Raw genomic sequence first — 19,336 nt, forward strand, 5'->3', positions numbered from 1 at the left:
TATGTATGTATCTATCTGTGTATGTATCTATGTATGTATCTATCTATCTGTGTATGTATGTATGTATTTATCTATCTAATTATCTATCTATCTAGCATCTAGCATTGTGTGACAGAGGCAGAGGGCTTGTTGTTAATGTACAGACTAACTGGCATATGACAAAAACATCACAACCAGGGGGAAACTCTGCCTCCGGCCGAGGAAACGGAGAGAGGAAAGAAAGTGGGTTGTGTAAAAGGTTAGGCTGTTAAACACACAGAGGGCTTTTTCAAACCGGGCCCATCTGAAAGAGTAATGACGGCTCTATTATTTTCGCTGGCATGATCGAGTCGAACCTGCAGAACAGAAGAACAGGAGTCGCCACTGCTCCGGAGAACAAATGTGGTCACTCAGTGGTCAAGGTTTGTAACGTTAGACGTCCGCGGCAGCGTGATCTCAAAGGTTAAGCTTGAAAGAGACTATAGGGAACAATCAGAAAAATGATGGAGTGCATTCTTGAGTCATCCACCAAATGCTGGAGCGGACGCAGAGGTGGTGATGGAGTTTCCTGTCAGAGCAGAAAATGAGACGCGATGCTCATGATTGATTTTCATGACAATCAATCTGCTGTGCATCTAAATCCTGCTGCTCTCAGCTGAGGAGGCTCCCAGCAGCTTGCAATTTGAGATGCGGTGAATGCAGAGTATTTCCTCTTTTTATTTTTTATAAATGTATAATCATATCAAGAGCTGGAGATTGAAAAGTGTTCTTTTTCCAAAACACCGAAGGTCGGCTTTCTGTCGAAATCATCACCTAATCATCTGTTTATGAGTCCGTGTCTCCAAAGCTGCTTCAAGACATGCACTGAACTCTGGTTTAGCTCCTGACATTCTCCCCCGGAGAGGCTGCGTGCATGTGGGAACTCAAATGTCAGTTAGTAAAAAACTCTGGAGCCGATGTGAGAACACAGCAGGAGATCCTTCAGAGAAGGAAAAACACATCTCTCAGGGTGACTTCATCATACAGGTTGAGGAGACTGATACGCGTCGCCTCCAATGGCCGATGTGTGCTGAAAAAACACAATGTGATTTCTGCTGCAGAATTTATACATTACATTGTGCATCTGTCTCTGCACCCCCCCCCCCCCCACACACACACACACACCTAAATCATCTGCTTCTATGTGATGAATCCTGCAGCCTGTCGGAGCTTCATCCGACAGGTTATCATCTCTATGAGGAGTAAGAGAGCTGGAAAGTGTTGACTGAAATACATTGGCCTTTTAAGTTATTTAGATTCATATGATGTTTGTGTGTTTGTGTATTTTGTGTGGAGAAACGTTCAACTTGTATGCGACAGTAAACAGTGCACAGCAAACAGAAGAGTCTTGGTTTATTGTCGGCCAGAATATCCACATGTCGACAACAGAAGCCCCCAAATGTTCACTGCTGCCCCCAGAGGATAATTTGTCATTCTCAATAGCTAATCAGAGGCTCAGCTCAAGGGAAAACAACAGTGTTATTCTTATGGTTTCGTTTTTCCAAACACAGACAACACATGAGTGACATTTGCTTCATAATCAAATATTTTTACTTTTTAAGCATAATTGTGTGTGATTGACAGCTTATACAACGCTGCCACTCAAGAGAGGTAAATCCGATGTTTGTTTTTCAGGTAAACACCATCTTGATAATTCCTCCGTGTGACCCTTTCACCTCAGCCTGATCTGCCTCACATTCATTCAGAGCTCGAGGCCACGAGGCACAAAAGGCATTTTCTAATCAACAGCAGTGAGTTAATCCAACCTGAAAACAGAGCAGAGTCACACGTCGCGGCTCACTCCAAAAGCTTCGGCATCTGAAAACAATTAAACGTCTGGTTTTCCACGAGAGGCTGATTTTGCCAGTTGACAGTTGCAGAGTTAGGGGAGAGAACTCACCCCCCATCCCCCCCCCACCCAGCGCCCTGCAGCCTTCACCAAATCACACCACCAGACAGCACAGATTAGCACTGAGGCCTGAGCAATTTTAAATCACACAGTCAAAGAACACAGCATTGAAGGTACGAGCTGGAAATATGCAGATCCATTTGAAGTCCTGCTCCTTGTGCCTCTCAGTGATGACAGGACTGCAGGGTGTTGTCAGGAGGGGCCAAGAAAAAGTCTGCAACATTAAACATGAATAGAAAGTCAAAGCCAGTTTTGTGAGTGTTTCAGGTGCTGGTAGGTGGATTTCCTCCTGTTTGCAAAACTAAACATCTGCTGGCATTATTTTCTTACTGTACAGACATTACACACGCTGCCTATTAAACAGTTGCGTCTCTTTTGTCGCACGTCCTGTAGAGTAAGATGTAATACAGTATTAACAGTCAGTGTCCCTCTGGGGGTCATCAGGTATTGAAATGGTCTGGTTCAAAATTCTGACTAAAGCTTAGTTACAAAGCAGTTTTGTCAAACACCTCACTTCCCTGAACAGCCACCAGCCAGGGGCAGCTGAACAAGGTTGGAGTTGCTCAGCAGCAGTGGTGGAAATCAAATAAAGTAAAAGTACAAATCAGTAGACAAACAGATACTCAAGTTAAACAGAAATCACCACATCAACTTTTTGACTTGAGTAAAAATACTTTCTATTAATTGTACTTAAAATATTAAGAGTTTTACTACTTGCCAAGTGCAGCCTGTTCCCTGGTATAACAGTCTACTACATTATTAACTCTACCTATATTGTATTTTATGTATATCTTGATGCAAAACTTTGCATTGTCAAATTAAAGGTTCAGTGAGTAGAACTCAGTGACATATAGTGGTGACGTTTTATCTTCTTCACCAGTGATGCTGCTGCTCCAGGAGGCGGGGTCTATTGTTGCCTGTTACCCTCTTGTAACTGTATTACTTTAAAAAATATATAATGAACAATGTGCACATGTAACTCACGGAGATGATTCAGTTTTTCCTGCTCAGAAACCAGAACAGAGAACGGTCATGTTTGACCTCTGACCTCTTGGTGCTTGTGGGATGGGAGGAACCAGCACATCACGACATGAAGGCCGTTCTGTTTCATGTCTCATTAAAATGCATTTTTCAACAAACAGACTTCCCCTGTCTCCATTAATGTTGGATCGCTTTTAATTGTGGCAATAGGGATTTTAGCGTCAATCTTCATTGTGAGGAGTGTGAGACAATCGCCCTCCGTGAGTAATGTGCCTTTTCCATTTTAGAAAACAAGACGTCTGACACACACCATCGTCCACACAGGCGTTTCCCAATGCTTCTATGGAAGGGCTCATGCTGTAGGTGTTGCTAGGAACTGCTGCCAATGACTAAAACCCTTTTATCCTTGAGCCCAAATTTTGGACCATTTTGCATAGACAATGGCGAGCAAACACGAAAAAGAGACAGAGAGTGTGAAGGAGAGAGGGAATAAAGACCGTAAAATGAAAAAGGTTATAAGAAACAGATTGTTTAACATAAACACCAATCAGTTGACAGGAGCAGAAACAGGAAATTAGATTCCCAGGAGCTGGAAAATGCATCCGCGAGAGTCAATGATTCATTGTATTTCTGCCTGCCACAGTTGGCCGAGGAAAAGGGGGGCAGGGAGGAAAGAGGAAAAAGACGAGGACGGTGGAAATCAAAAGTGAGGAATCAAACGGCAAAGGGAGAAAGACACAGGAGGATTCAAGGCTTCTTCTCCGGTGGAGATGGAGGAGGAAGCTCAACCAGCCTCACTTCCTCAGTGAACTCTTCTTACAGTCGGTCCTTCAATCTCTCGCTCATAGAGGATTCTGACTCTTCACAGCAACTAGAGAAGAGAAATATATTGTAAGTGTGAAAGCTACAGGTGGTTTGGCTCAAGCTTGTTTGTTTATTATTATTTTTGTGATATCTTACATGTTCTTTTTCTGTCTCTTGCTTAACCCATTGTCGATTAATATACATATTTTACATACTTCTTATTTTTTCACACCTCTTTTTCATATGTATTTCTATTTATAATCATAACTGCATAATTCTAACATTCCCTGGGGGTGATTGAAGATTTTCTCTGATATGATATAACGCAAATTAATGTTATATATTTCACAAAATATCAAACCAGTCCTTCAGAAAATCTTGAGTTCCCTTTTCTTCAAGTCTAAGTACTTGATAAATATTGCACAATATAGTTGTATTCAAACTTATGACAATGTGTTGATTCACCACTCCCCCTCCCCCTGGCCCTGCTCTCCTCGGTCCTCTTGGAAACATTCAATTCTGAGTTTCTGGGTGAAAATGAAGCAAACACATTTTTGAACATAAACACATGAGCTTTGTAATCAATGGTGTGAGTGGATTTCCTGCTGAGTCACCTGAAACGCTGGAGCCATCTAGCTAATTTGATGAGTCACTGCATTCTCCAGGCCAAAGTCACACAGTGAATAAAGAGTGGGAACCCGAACCTCCCAATTATTGGGTAACATCAAACAGACTTCAAGTCGCTCTTCGTCTAAACGTTCCGAAACAAACTTTTTAAATGTGGCTCATACGAGTCGCCACAGCAACGGGAAAAATGTATTTTCAGTCACTTCACATTATTTGAAGAGAAACATTTTTGGTTGGAGTTTCCGAGTTTCTACCGCCAACCACGATGTGTAACAATAAAACATGAGCCCTTTGTTTGACAATGAACGGCCAGTGTTTCCTGCTGGGAATGAAACACATCTCAGAGCGAGCTCCACAGGAGATCCTGCAGGGACGCAGTGACGACAGGCTGGATGCTGCTACTGTCCTGGAGGACGGCCTGGAGGACGGCTCCTGCTGAAGGCCCGAGCCCACAGCCGCCCCCTCATGGGCAGGAGGAAACTCGGCCTCTGTAACCTGCACGAGGCCGACTGGGCCAAACTGGCAAAGGATCGCAGCGTTTTGGGGGCAATGAAAAATGATTTCCTCCTGAAGACGGGCCCCCGGGGGGGGGAATCCGGCTTGGCCCCGAAGCAGAGGAGTGTGAGCTGTGCAGGAGGAATTCCAAGGCGGGGTGACTGAGAGCGTCAGGAGGGAAATGTCAAAGACAGACAGCGGCGTCGGGCTGCTGCGCCCCAGACCTGTTTACTCTAAACCTGATTAAAGTGCACGGACTGAGCCATCCAGAGTGGAGCCTGAGTCAAACAACAGACAGAGAGTCACTGATGTGCAGAGCAGAAATGTCAAAGGAGGGGGGGGGCTGTCTTATTGGAAAACCACCTTTTGGAATATATTGTGTAACGGGACGTACTTCTTAATTTCACAGTGTTATTGACAGAATCCACTGTTTCCTCAGTGACCTGCACAGTTCTATGACAGTGTGTTTACTGGTGAGGGGATAGTATTTAGAATTTATTGCAATTGGTGATAAAATGGTACAAAATTTGAAAATCCCTGAGGAATCCACTAACAGATGTGATCCAGAACTTCAAGCAGGTGTCAGATTTACACTGTGTGAACATGTCAGGACATTGTTAGTCAGTGTAGTTGTCAATTAGCTGATGACTGAGCCAATGAAAATGAAGCATGGAGCTCATCAGTGCTTCCCTTGAACCGACCAACCAACTAACTAGCTCTGAACTCCATTTCAACCAGTTCTTAAAGGGATAGTTAAAAATGACAATTCCCTCATATCTACTCACCTCTGTGCCGATGGAGATGGAGGGTGAAGTGTTTGATTCCACAAAACACTTTAGGAGATTCAGGGATAAACAACGTTCCAGCTACACTTTGTTTTTAGACTAAATATCCTCTGATATCTTCCTCCTCGTTAGAACTCGCAATAGCTGCAGCTTCTGAGACCGATTCCTCAATGTAAAGAGAGTTTCCACATTTCGAACTGAAACTAGGGGATTATTGCACAGGAGGAGCTGGAGTCAAGAAGCAATAATCGCAAAACAAGCATTTTGGGATTTCAAGATAGAATAACTGTTGAATTTTGTGGTTTTAAAAGGATTAGGTCACTAACTGACTCAGTGGTTTGATTTCAGTCAAACCACTGAGTCCTGCGTGCCAATCTAGATGCTGTATATGATACAAATCCCTGTTCATGATTTTGAAGGATTTTAAAATTGAAGTCACAAAAGGAAAATACCCAAATTATTATTCTCTGCAGCGGGACCTTGGCAAAAATCGGACAAAGTGACTTTGGCAGCTTCCTTCGTCTCGGCTGACGCTTGGTTCCGGTGATCTCCTCTCGTTAATTCAACTGGACATTTGATGCATGGAAAAAAGGCTGCGATGGAAAAATCCTCTTCTTCTCAGAGTCCATCCCTTTGTTTCACGAGGAGGCCATGATTTGGTATTTTAACAGGGCAGCTGATGATGATCCTCAAGGTCAGGGTTTTCCAAATGTTGGCCATATTGTACTAAATCAAAAGTAAGCCACAATGAAAAAGGAAAGAAGATTCAGTGAGGATTTTTTGTTTTAGCTGCAAATGGTGTTCACAGCTGTTTTCACACAGGAACAGATCCATTACCTCCATTAGCTGAGTTCTCCCCACACCAGCTACTCTGCTGGCTTGTTTTTTTTTTCAGACAGGAAAACTGTAAGACACAGTTAAGGTCACGACCTTTACAGAAGCCAGCGCTCCAGTGTACTTATGTATAAACTTTTTCCACTTTCCCAGGCGTTCGTTTCAAGGCCCCAGACTTCAAAGAGCACTTGAGAAGGTAGAGATATCTGCCCCAGCCCCACATCCACTCCCCATTTACACACGGGGGGAAAAGTGGAGCAATGTGGTTCATATTATTTGATAAGCATCCCATATTCTCAAAGGTATTTTAATGACCGGCGGCGAGTGCTTTCATGGCCCCCCCGCTCACTCTCCAATGACACCCGAGGAGCGTGCACACGCGAGAGTGTTGTCTGAGGAGAGCGAGCCGGGATCTTACACAGTGACACCGGCCGAGGAGACATGGCTGTTGTGTGTGATGGAGAACAAGCTCAGCTTTCCTTTCTCCCCGACCACTGGTATTCGTTATGTATCTTCTTTTTCCATCTGTCCGTTTATTTTTCGCTGTCTGGAGATGTCAGGGCGAGCGTGTGTGTGCTTCCCCCTGCCGTGACTGTACGGGTGTGTACTGATGGCTGTCAGGAGGGACAGCTTGTGTATTGTTTTAGGCCGTGTGGCATGCCAGCTGTCACGGATGGCCTTGGCCGAGGTTCTTTTTCCTCCGGCCGCCGTGTTTCTCACGTCTTATGAGTTCGGTCTGTGAGGTCTCTGGCAGCCGCGTCGAACCATCCACTGATAAGTTCAGAGGGTCTCACCGCGCAGGGTTCTTCACAACACCAGTGCAAAGATTCATAGTGCGGCCGGACATCGGCCACCCAGACTCTGGTGTCAGCGTGAGAGCAGCGAACGATTAGTGACACAATTACAGGAAAGAGGCTCCTTCTGTCTCTGTAGAAATTGTGCTAAAATTTCATATTAATTTATGTAGAAACAGACGGATTTTTAAATAGAGATTGTGTGTCATAATTGTTAACAGATTACGATCAGTCGAGTGATCTAAAACATCCAGCAGCTTTCTATCGAAGAAGTCAGCCCAGTGTTTTGTCATCACCCTTGAGCGATCACACAAATACCCACTGGCACTGATGGGATATGACCAGTATCATTTCCTGATCACCTGTGCATCGACTGGAGGTTTTCAAGCCGGTCCTCGATGACTCGTCGTGCCACTTCTCCGTCCCCCGCCCCGGTTCCTCTCGCCGGCACACAGCTGCATTGTTTGCCTTCATCAAGCTCCACCGCAAAAAAGCCGAGTCTCACCCTTCAGGGGCTGGAGTTCGGCCTCATTTACCAACATCAGAGTTTGTTTGTGCGGATGAGTTATGGACTGAGTCTGCTGGTATGTTCTTTTGTGGTGATTACAAAGGGCTATACAGTGACTGGGAAGCTTCCACCGAACTGTCACAAAGCGCCTTTTCTTTGTTTCAGAGAGACTTTCAGGAGGTGGTTCTTTACACAGCAAACACCCTCGCCCTCCCAACAGCCCTGCTTACACCCCCCCCTTCATAACTGTAAACCTGCCAATCCCTCCGGACCCCCCTGGCAGCTCAGCGGGGTCAAACAAAAAAGGGCCTGGACCCAAACACAAGGGTTTTAAGAGAGATCTGGAATATGTATTTCTCACTCTACTTCACAGTGTGTATATTTTTTGGGGGGTAATACTTCTGAGAATCCACATTTTTCCTTTCCTCTCGGGAGCTGCAGTGCTGGGGAAGCAGGGGGTGGGGTGGGGATACTAGTCATGTTGTGGTTTTTCAAGCAAAAATCCGGATTTTCTTTCACGTTTCTTTTTTTTTTAAAGCGAGAGCGAACAGTGCAGAGGACAGTGCCCAGTGTGAGCAGTGAGGCTGGCTTTTTACATTTTATTTTGCCCTCTGTGTGTCCATGATTGTCTTTCTTCTTTCACGTCAGATTCCTGATACATAGTAAATTGAGTGTAAAATGACAGCAGCTCCGTGTGGATCGTGAGGATTGATGCCTCATGATCCAAATATGCAGTTCGTGCAAAGTGCCGATTTTGGCTCATCGATGTTGAAATCTCTGTTCCAGTCGGAGGGATATGAAACAGCGAGGAGATCAGGGAAATAACGGCAGCGCTGGAGTGGGGAACGTCTGATCTTTGTGCCGTGAGATGATCAGTGTGACCAATTCAAACTGGTTATGAGCAGAAACCGCCTGTGATGAGACGATGACTCTACCCACAGTCAAACATCTCACTTGTATTCGGTATCATGGAATTGACTTTACATCCAGACCAATGACTTTCTGAGAAGCTAAGAGAAGTGTAAAGTAAAAGTTTGCCATGCCACCCAGTGCATTTATTAGCAGCACTTTTTCTATGAATGGCAATTCAGGGCTCAGCATCTTGCCCAAGGACACTTCGCATGCAGAAGGGGAAGACTGGGATCGATATGCCGGCCTGGTTGGAGGACAACCGCTCTACCCCTCAGCCGCACAGCTGCCGTGCTGACAGTGTGTAAAGAAAGTCCTAAATGTAGATGAGTTGTGTGAGCACATGTGTAAATGGTAAAACTGTAGTGTAAAGAGCCTTGTGTGGCCATCAAGACTAGAAAAGCTCCTCGTAAATACAGAGAATGGAGAATTGTACACACACAATCTCACCATGCATCTGTTTGCAGCACTTTCTCTGTCACACGTCACGCACAGCCATCAAGACCAATCTAGGCAAGTTACTAATCCCAAAGGACAGTTCGGCATGCTGAATGGGAGAGATCTAAGAAAAATTTAAAAAAGAGTCATGCAGCACATGAAGGGCACAAAATTCTGCCTTGAGTATCTGGCAAAAGGCCATCATCTCAAAACAAACTGACACACAACACGACAAATGTGAAGAAGCAGGTACTGGACGACAAATAATCGACACAAAGAAAGCGGGAAATAATGTGAACCAAGCCTCCAGAGGGTTAAACAGTGAAGTGCTGGAGCGTCTTGCTTATATATACAAACATGTACAGCATAGAAGAATGTCTCCGAAAAGCAAATACACATTTGGAGAATCCAAATTCAATCTAAGAGCTAATTAACAAACAACAGAGGAAAACCGGAATATGTGTAATTGTGAGACAGCTCATTCATCACGTGCAGAATCTGTGATACAAACATGAAAATAAAACTCAGTGCAGTGACATTAAAACCTCAAGATTTGGCATCGCAGCATATTCTGAATGTTTGAGGGGGCCAGCGGGTTTCCTTTGTTTTCTCTTGTTTCCAGCTCTCCATCAAACAGAAGAGCAGTAAACTGACATGTGAAGTATTAAGTTGAGGATATAAAAGGCAGCGGGGCCGCTCAGAGTTATGGAGAAGTCCTGATGCAGCTGTGTGATGGAAAGCACAGACAACCGGGTGGGTGTGATCCGCATTCAAAAGAGAGAGAGTATCAGAGCAGGGCATCAATCACACGGCAGCGGCGGCGCTGACAACGACCCGCTCCACGAGATACCGAGTTCACGACTCAGCCTTTCTTCCCCTCCTCGTTCCCTTCTTCTTCTTCTTCTTCTTCCCTTTGATCCCTTCCTTCCCTTCCCGCGCATCGCCCTGTCTGTCTTTGTCTTTGACTTCCTTTGTCTCATGCAAGAGCCGCGTCCATGTCCAGAAGGAACAGATTTGCAGGACCGCTTTGATCCTGTTGTTAGGATTCTTTTATTTGCCTCAGCCACATCCTTCTCTCTCCGATGCAGTCGCCCCACAAGATGCTTTGAATTAGGCCGGAGGGTGGGATGCGAGGAGAGGAGAGGACAGGAGGAGTGGATGATGCTCTGGTCAATCCCTGGAAGAGGTCAGGAGGAGGCCTAAAGAGATACAAGGGCAACAGTCAAGAATCATTTTCTGCCTTCTCTCTTTTTTGGTTCTCTTTCCAACTTTTGAGGATTTTAAGTCAGAATACATCAAGACTATATGCTGATGCACTCGTGTAATACATATTTGGAATGTGACTTTATTTGATTAAAAACCTTTCCAACGTGACACATTTTCACATCAAAATGGTGGAACTGATGTTATGAATGATGAATTTATCATCTACCCCAATAAATAAGCAAAAGAAAATAACGTTTTGGGATTTACTGCAGTGACGGAATCGTTCTTATCAAAGACGTCTGTCAGTGAACTGGTGATTATTGTCTTGTGTGTTCACCTCCTCCAGTATTTCATTGGATTAGCCTTTAAGTGTGTGTGTGTGTGTGTGTGTGTGTGTGTGTGTGTGTGTGTGTGTGTGTGTGTGTGTGTGTGTACCTGTTCCTTCTCCTATTTGAGCTTTAAACTTTCCTCGTTGACATTTTTATGCGAGTACATGCTCCTGACTAAGTGCAGCCACTTGAGGGTCCTGTGTGTGTGTGTGTGTGTGTATCCATGTTGTATGTAGGTCCTGACATGCAGGGTCACATCATGCATGTACATATCGTGTATATTTATTCTCATGTGCATGGAAGCCAGGAAAGGGCTTTTTTTTATTCTTCCTGTGTGTATTGGGGCACTGCTTTTCTTCTCCCGAGGGGCTATTACATTTTTAATGTGTCTCCGCAAGACCATCTATGCAGTTGGTGTGTGTCTCTTTGAACACAGCTCTTACAGATGTGGAATTAGATGTTCTTTATGGACACAGGGAGGAGAGTCTGAGGAGAAGGATTAGGGATATATATAAATAAATGGATATATATATAACTCACCTGCTGCTTTCTGAGCCTTTCATGTGACTGATACTATACGACACAGAAGCACTGGACCCTTCAGTGCCATGGTCCACTGGTTTAAATGGGGCTTGTGTCTGCACTGGTCTATGGCTGAAAAGATGAGATATGATTCATCCAACTTGTAGTGACGCAATATGATTTTTTCCTTTTCCACATCCATAGAACCTTGTGTTTTAAAGGCTGTGATATACATAACGTTTGTTTGACGTTTATTGTTGTTGTTGGTGCAAACACAGGAAGGGATTCCAGTGACAAGCATCCCTGTGATAAACTGTGTAAACCCAGAACAACTCAGAGCCTTAATCACTTCCTACATGTGAGAGGCCGTGACTCTGAGAAACTCTCTCCGTACCGAGGGGCCCTGCGGACATTAAGATTAGCGTGTTGTCGACAGAGACCCCGAACAATGTTTGCTTCATTGAGGTGGTTGCTCGATTCCTTCTCTGGTGAGGCAGACTGGAATACATGGAGACAGGGCAGTAAATATAAAAGATGAAGCCGCAGCTAGATGAGGTTTTACAGCCATGGTGAGTGATTATGGCTGTTTTGCCATGCTCTGCGGTCTAGACCTTTTTTGTTTTTTTCTCCCTCAAAAAAAGCAATCTTCCTCTCTGGTGTTGTGAGGAAGAGCATTCTGTTTTTGTTTGTCCTTTTGTTTTATTGTGAGGACTTTACTATAATATATTTACTACATGTGGATGTGTTTCGTATTTAGAAGTGAGTTTGCATCTTTTGAATTTGTTCCAAATCATAAAATAAATAATCTCTTATGCATGTGACATTTTATCCATTTAAGTTTTATCTATTTTGTTACAATATTATTTTGTCTATGCAGGTTTTTCACAGTTTTTTATTGCATATATTTATTGTGCATTACTTATTTATTACATTACTCACAAAGAGTGACATAGTTATTATAACATTCATATTACAATTCATATTCGCTGTCAAACATCTCCACTCAGGATTACAGAGGCCTACAAAATTACATTCATTTTATGGACTTGTGCAAATTACTCTAATACAAGTGCAGATGTGCAGAAGTGGATTAACTTTTGAAATAAAAAAGTTAATGAGAATCCACTGCGACTCATTAGTACGAGCAGAAACTCACGCAGGGCTTTCATCACGTCCTCGGTGCTGTGATCAAATAACTTTGTGTGATTATATCTGTGTGAAAAATATCATCCATCTGGAACGGCAGTCATTTTCAAATGCCAAACACAAGCACCGGGGCAAACAGCGTTTCCCTTGAGTGTGGTGGGGGAGATCAGTGGAGGAGAGGAAGTGTGTATGGGCTTCGACCTGCATCCACATGTGGGACACATTTGACGGAGTAAACACACACACACACACACACAAGTACACACACACACTCACATATACAGTACATACACACACGACTGTCCATCAAACACAGTGGCAGGAAGAAAAAGAGCTTGCCACGTTGCATGCACACAAATACACACACATGCATAAACAAATCACATAGTCAGGCTCCGACAAACAATGTGCATAGACGTACACACAGACTGTACACACACACACACACTCAGCAGCTTCCCGGTGCAAACGCATCGGAGCGTTTCATCCCACACATTTGGCGGCTGTTGCCACAGAATGTGGACGTGAGCTGTAACAAATAAAAACAGGATCTGAACCTGAAATGTTTATAAGGACTGTTTCCTTCCTCCCTCTGCCGACAAAGACGCACACTTGATCATTTTTCAAAGTAAACTTGACATTTGAAGTTTGTTTTGTCAATGTCAGACACATTTTTCTCCACTGTTAAGTCCATATTTAATAGGCAAAGATAAAGATATGAAATAAGACATTTTAAATGGCAAGTCCTTTAACTAGTATTTTCTGTATTATTTTCTTTTAAGCCAGGGATGAAAACATCATGTAGTCTTAGAAGCATCAGGACTCAGATCGTGACAGTGACACAGCAGAGTTTGCACGGCTCTTGATCTTTGTTCACTTTTCACTTATCTCAACATGTGCTGTGGATATTGTAACCTCTGGCACTGAGACGAGGGTCTATGAGGAAGACAGTCTAGTTATTTAATTGTGACTGAAACAGTTCCTTAGTGTTTGGCCAGTTGGGACTTCTGAACCATTGCGTCATGTGTTATGCTCCTTTTCAGGTCCATTGGCTTCATAAGAACGTTTATTTGATTAATTCCTCTCATGCATTCTGCTGTTTTCATTATGCACACAGGTTTGTATTTTATTATTTTATTTTCTAGTTTTCTTCTTTGGCTTTTTGTCGACTTGTTGTTGTGCAGTAAGCCTGAAAAGATATTTAATGTTTCACAAGACAATGCATCCACAACCAGGGATTTCCCAGGAGGGCTGACACCAGATGTCCACCCAAAAAAAGCACAGGGTACAAGTTAATGCAAAAACATTGTAATGTAAAGATCACAAACGCAAGTCTTGCTTACTCACATGACCACAGAACATATATCTATATATTCTATATTTTTCTGTTTGCGCTGGAGATGGGTCCCTTCATATTTTTAGCTGCCACAGCCGCCACATGTCCCCCAGCTGCCACTTGTGCTCTTGAAGTAGCACCTGTCCACCTGTCACTGACTCTGAGGCTTTCACCGACCTCACGACTCCTCCACAGAGCGGGCGTGCCAGTGGGTGAGAAAATAAGAGGGCAGGCGTCCTGCGGTCAGCAGAGCGTCCTTCGGTTCCTCCTCCGGTGGATTGATTAAAGAGACGGCTTGTGCTAATGGGTGCCTGGCTCTCAGACCACAGGAGAGGACACAGATAACTGCAGAGAGGAGCAGGAGCAGCTCTGCTTGTCGGAGCCACTAATCAGAGAGAAAATTGTATCTGCTATTGTGTCAATCTTTCTTTAGAGGAACTGAGGATTCAAAAACTTTTTAGTGTCTCATCATCCCATAAAAGATATTAATGTCTCCTCCTTTAACTATAGTTTAAAATAGTTTAAGATTTTGCTGTGTTCCTTAACAAGCAAGATTGAAAAGTCCCAACATCATAACAAAATTAATTTACACCTGTAGCCGACATGTTTTTCTCATTTAATCTGATACACACTAATTGATCAATAGCATAAATTACACTATACATTAATGAGCGGTGGTCTAGAGACTTGATATCTACATGAGCTACATGAGTTGAAGTGAAATATTTCTAAAGTGTTTCGCTGGAAATTTGCTTTTAGAAGATGTTTTTAAGTCTAATTCAGATGCATGTGATGTGTCGCAATGCTTCAACACTTTCATCTTTATAGAAACAGCCGAGCTGAATATAATCAGATCTGAGTAACAGTCCAGACAAACCCTGGTTTAACAGCAGCTTGGATGGATTCCATCAGTCTCTGTGTATCAGTGAAAACACCCCCCATGCCTTCACCTTAATGCCAAACTCTCAAAGAGCTTCTTACTTTTAGTCTCAGCGGAATGTCACAGAACAAAAGAGAACCTCTAAAAAACATAAATCAACTGGCTCTTTTCTGCACACACACAAACACACACACACACACACACACACACACACACAACACTCATCACTCGCTGCTGGGACTCTAGAAAAAGCATCGGAAACCAAAAGAGCCGCACGCTCCTCCATGGAATTTACTGAGGACAGGATGTTGGCTTCACGGTCACGCAATGCTGCACTCATCCCTACACTCTTTATTCCCAGTGCACATTAAATCATTGTGTATCTATATCAAGAGCTAAATACGGCCAGAATGGATCAAGACCTTGTTACTGGGATCTGCAATGATGGGTGTGGGTCGTGCAGCTCTGTCTGTGTGTGTGCAGAGTTAAAACCTGGTACTACAAACTGATTCTGTTCAATAAGTAGAAGTGTCAATTAGTTTAATGTAAGTTGTTTTTTTACCCACATGCAATAATTAATCCCATAAGGAGGAAAATGCATTGAAAGTTTGATGAAAGTTTGCAGAGAATCTAAAGTTACTTAATGTGTGTGAGTCTGTGGATTTTAAAATGCAGTTTCATTGTTTTGGAAATTACAGTACACACACACACATACACATACACATACACATACACACACACACACACACACACACAAACACACACACACACACACACATACTCATTCACACCAGATAAGACGTCTCATACCACATAAAGAATATTTCACGTATTTAAGTAAATCCAGACTGTCTGTTTTTATTTCTTACTTTGAACTATTTTCCCTAAATGTCTTTTTTAACTCTTCCTGCTCTTTCCAGCAGATCTGGGATCTGAGCCTCCTTGGAGGAAATGGTTGATTTGATGTGGTGTTGCACTGAGGCCTCACAGCTGAACCTGTACACTGAGGCACACATGCACACACGCAGGCTTGTGTCCAAGCTCCAGCATCACGTCACCATTTGTACATTTTTCAAAAGGTTTCCAATGTTTGGTTTTCACTGCTTGGTTTTCAGGCAGGAGATTGAAAACTCTCTTTTCCCTTCAAATGCAGTTTTATTAGTCTATTTGTTTGATCATTATTTAGTTGTTGGTAGCTTTAAAAATGTGTTGAAAATATAAGAACAAAAATTAAATCATATTTTAATGGAAATAAATACTCAACTTTATCTCTGCAATATTTTCACTAAGTCCAGTTTGTAGATGTGAAATGCTCCAGTCACAGGATCTCAATGGGCAAAGAGGGTGAATGAGACAGAGGCAGGTGCACATGGCCCTGAGACAATAGAGAATAAAAGATGGAATCTGATCTCAGGCCAGCAGAGTAAAGCATTTTTTTCTATTATACTTCTTTCAAAGCATAAATAGCTAATATAAGCAGGTTTTGGGTAAACTCACTAAAAAAAGGCGATTGATTCCTTGCTATTTGCCAGGAGAGGAGTTTGGGGAATTGGGAGGATCCCTCAACTCGTTGTTTTGCATCTTGCATGATAACAAAAAAAAAGTTGAATGCTCATGATAAGTCTCACCAGAAAAGCTGCAGCACCAGCGTCTACACAGCCAAAACAAAGAAGAAGAAATGAGCATGTTTACCCTGGTGCCATGTTTCCATCACGGCCAATCAGAGGCAGAGCTGATAAAGACTTGAGTCGACTGCAGAGTCATTTGACCCAGGATCAAATACTGATTGTATCCGTTCCCATTGCAGACACAAGCCAGATGTTAGTGGATGATAGTGGGTTATTTGACCAGTGGAAAAGGGGCTTGAGTAAGTATAGTGAACATTAAATACAACACATTGCTCATGGGTTACGTTTGCCCAGAGATTTGTGTTAATCTGTTTAATCACAGAACATTAGAACCTGTGTTCCTCAGGTCCCAGGTAAAGGCCCTCATCACCTCAACAGCTGGGTGAACACCACCAGAGAAATCTAGGGAGTCTGTCTTCTGCAGCTAATTTGAAGGAGAGCACCTCTGCACTGCACACGGAAAAACAAATTCTTTGTTCTGTAGTTTTGAATCAGTTCAGTGGTCCCCCCCCCCAACACACACACACACACACACACACACTGTGCATAGTAGAGAAAGTGCGTCACTGCCAGCTCCCGCACACCAAGTGATCAAATGATGTTGTTCTCCATCTGACATCTCCGCTCTCGTGAGAGGCCGGCCCCGTTTTCCATGCCCGCAGGTTCCAGCTCTGGTGTGGGATTCCCAAGGCCTCAGGAAAGCACAGTTTCCAACATTCCCACAGTGGTGGCCATCGAATGACTCTCCTCCTCTCTGCTGTTTAACTGGGGGTTTCTTCTCACCCGTGTTGTTGTCAGACGGCGGTTTGGGAAGTTGCCCAATAGTTGCCGGTTCATTTCGTTGGGGGGGGGGGGGGGGGGGGGTAGAAAAAGAAGGAAGATGAGGAGGACGAGGGGGAGGACACCCCTCAAGCAACCCACCCAACCCTACTTCCAACCCACAGTCCCCGTCCGAGACAGCTCCACGGCTTTGTTCCCCATCCAAGACACCCCCCCCCCCCTCTCTCTCTCACTCCTCAGTGGGGGAAAACCTTCCCATGAGCACTCTGGCTCTGCGGAAGCAATTAAACATGGGTAGTTTGGCCTAATGGACATTGTCATGCTGCCATTAAATGATCCCCAAGCTCCTCAACTCAGATCCACAAGGCACAAACAAAACAACGGCTCTGACCCCTAAACTTCCAGTTTGATATGTAGCAGAGAAACAGTGACTGGATGTTTAATGTTCCTTTGTGCCAATTTAATTAGTTTAATCTTCTTTTGGCTTCGGATTGTCTGTCTTATTTTTGTGTTTTTCTTTAATCTTCATTCTCATGTACATTACACACACACACACGCATAATTGATAAATTAAGTGTGTAACTTAACAAAAGTAAAACTATATCTACATTTCTTGGTAAAAAGTATAAATTTATGTATTTGTGAATTAGGAGGAGAATGAGGCTATTGTGTGGACATACTATGACATGTAGACACATGTTTGTCTATAAATTAATAATTAATGTGATTATGTATTCTTAAGTGTAGTTGTCTTGCTGCTTATTTGACCTGTTGTCATTATTTGTGAGGTCCTCTGTGAAGTGGCACTTTTCACTTGAATTTCTCCACGAGTGAGAAAGTATCTCTGTGCTGGATTCCTCTTTCTGCGCCTCTTCCTTGTGCAGGTTTGTCTCCAGGGCTTGATACCTGGTCACCCGCTGTTCCTCACGGTCCTTCCTCTCCTCGACCTTACTGGGTCAGCTCTCCACACATATATCTCCACTGCTCATTTCCGATAATCACCACTAACGAGTGTATATTGATAAAGCAATATTTCATTTTCCTGTGTGTTCAAACGTTCACACTGAGCAACAGCTGCTTTCGGCCTCATTGTTCTTCAAAAGCAAACCAAACAAGTAAAGGCTCAGTGGGCTACGCACGTAATACCTCAAAACATCACTCCAATGAGAGGGAACTCATTAAGTATAAGAGTCAAAGTTACAGACTGTGACAGTAATTACAGAAGCAATCACTTCACATCCTTCCTGCCGCTGCCACATTTCACGACTACCGGCTCCTTTGGAAAACAGTCAAATTAAGACTCATTACTTCCCTCTGAGGCTTTTAATTAAAACGCACGTTTAAAAAAATGCAAAGATTCTTCCAATATTTCCCAAACTATGCACTCCTTAATTATATCAATAAAGCTGGAGGAATCCCCTGTCCATGCACCGGAGCACTGACTGAAACGCTTTATAGAGCAACGCGGCCTCGATTGAGGAAAAGTGCTTCCGGACGTGCAGTTGTAATCCACATGTGCTGGAGTACCAGAGTGACACGAGAGGGGGGGGGGGGGGGGGGGAGTTATCAATATGTACGCGCTCGTTCGCCAACACCCAAGCTTTCCTGTGCCGTCGATATGTCATGAGCTCAATGCTTTTCTTGGACCGCTGGACGACAACCGCTCGTCTGATCTCAGTGAGCCGCTCTGGGTTTGGACTAATTTCACCCTAGCTGTGCGGCAAACAATACAACAGAATGAAGCTTGAGGCTGATCAAGCCAAGATTGCACTGGGTCAGAAGCACAATACCTGAGTGTGTGTGTGTGTGTGTGTGTGTGTGTGTTTGCAGCAGTGGTAAACACACAGTGATGTAGTTCCTGAAAGCCTCAGGAATGAGCTCATTCAAATTAAAGTGCGTGGCAATTACCAAACAGGCTACTTGCCAGCATAAGTGCAGGAGAGCAGGCGGTCTGATGAAGAGGTAGAGACATCAGTGATTGTGGTGGAGCTATAACAACTTACAGGTGAGTCTTCATCTAAACAAACACATGATGTCTTTTACTGACATGGGGTTTTAACATCCATCAAACAAACACCACTAACACCTTCGTGAGAGACTTACAAGCACACACACACACACATACACACACCAAGACGAGTTTATACGAAAACACCACATCCATGGAAACAAGCCTCATCCTGGTCTGAGAGCTGCGGTGGCCCATGTGAGGCGAGAGGAGCTGGGTTTAACGCCCCTCCTGCTTGCTGGTCCCCAGTTGAGGCGGAACACTGCGGTGGGATTAGCAGAGGCTGCTCAGACCTTTGATTGCAGTTTGTGGTCCAAATAAACTGAGGAATGAGGAAACACCATTCAGCTTTTTTTCCAGGGGTCGCGGTGCTCCTCTGAGGAAACAAAAAAACGTTTT

This window comes from Platichthys flesus, chromosome 13 (assembly GCF_949316205.1).
Source record: "Platichthys flesus chromosome 13, fPlaFle2.1, whole genome shotgun sequence".
NCBI lineage: Eukaryota > Metazoa > Chordata > Actinopteri > Pleuronectiformes > Pleuronectidae > Platichthys > Platichthys flesus.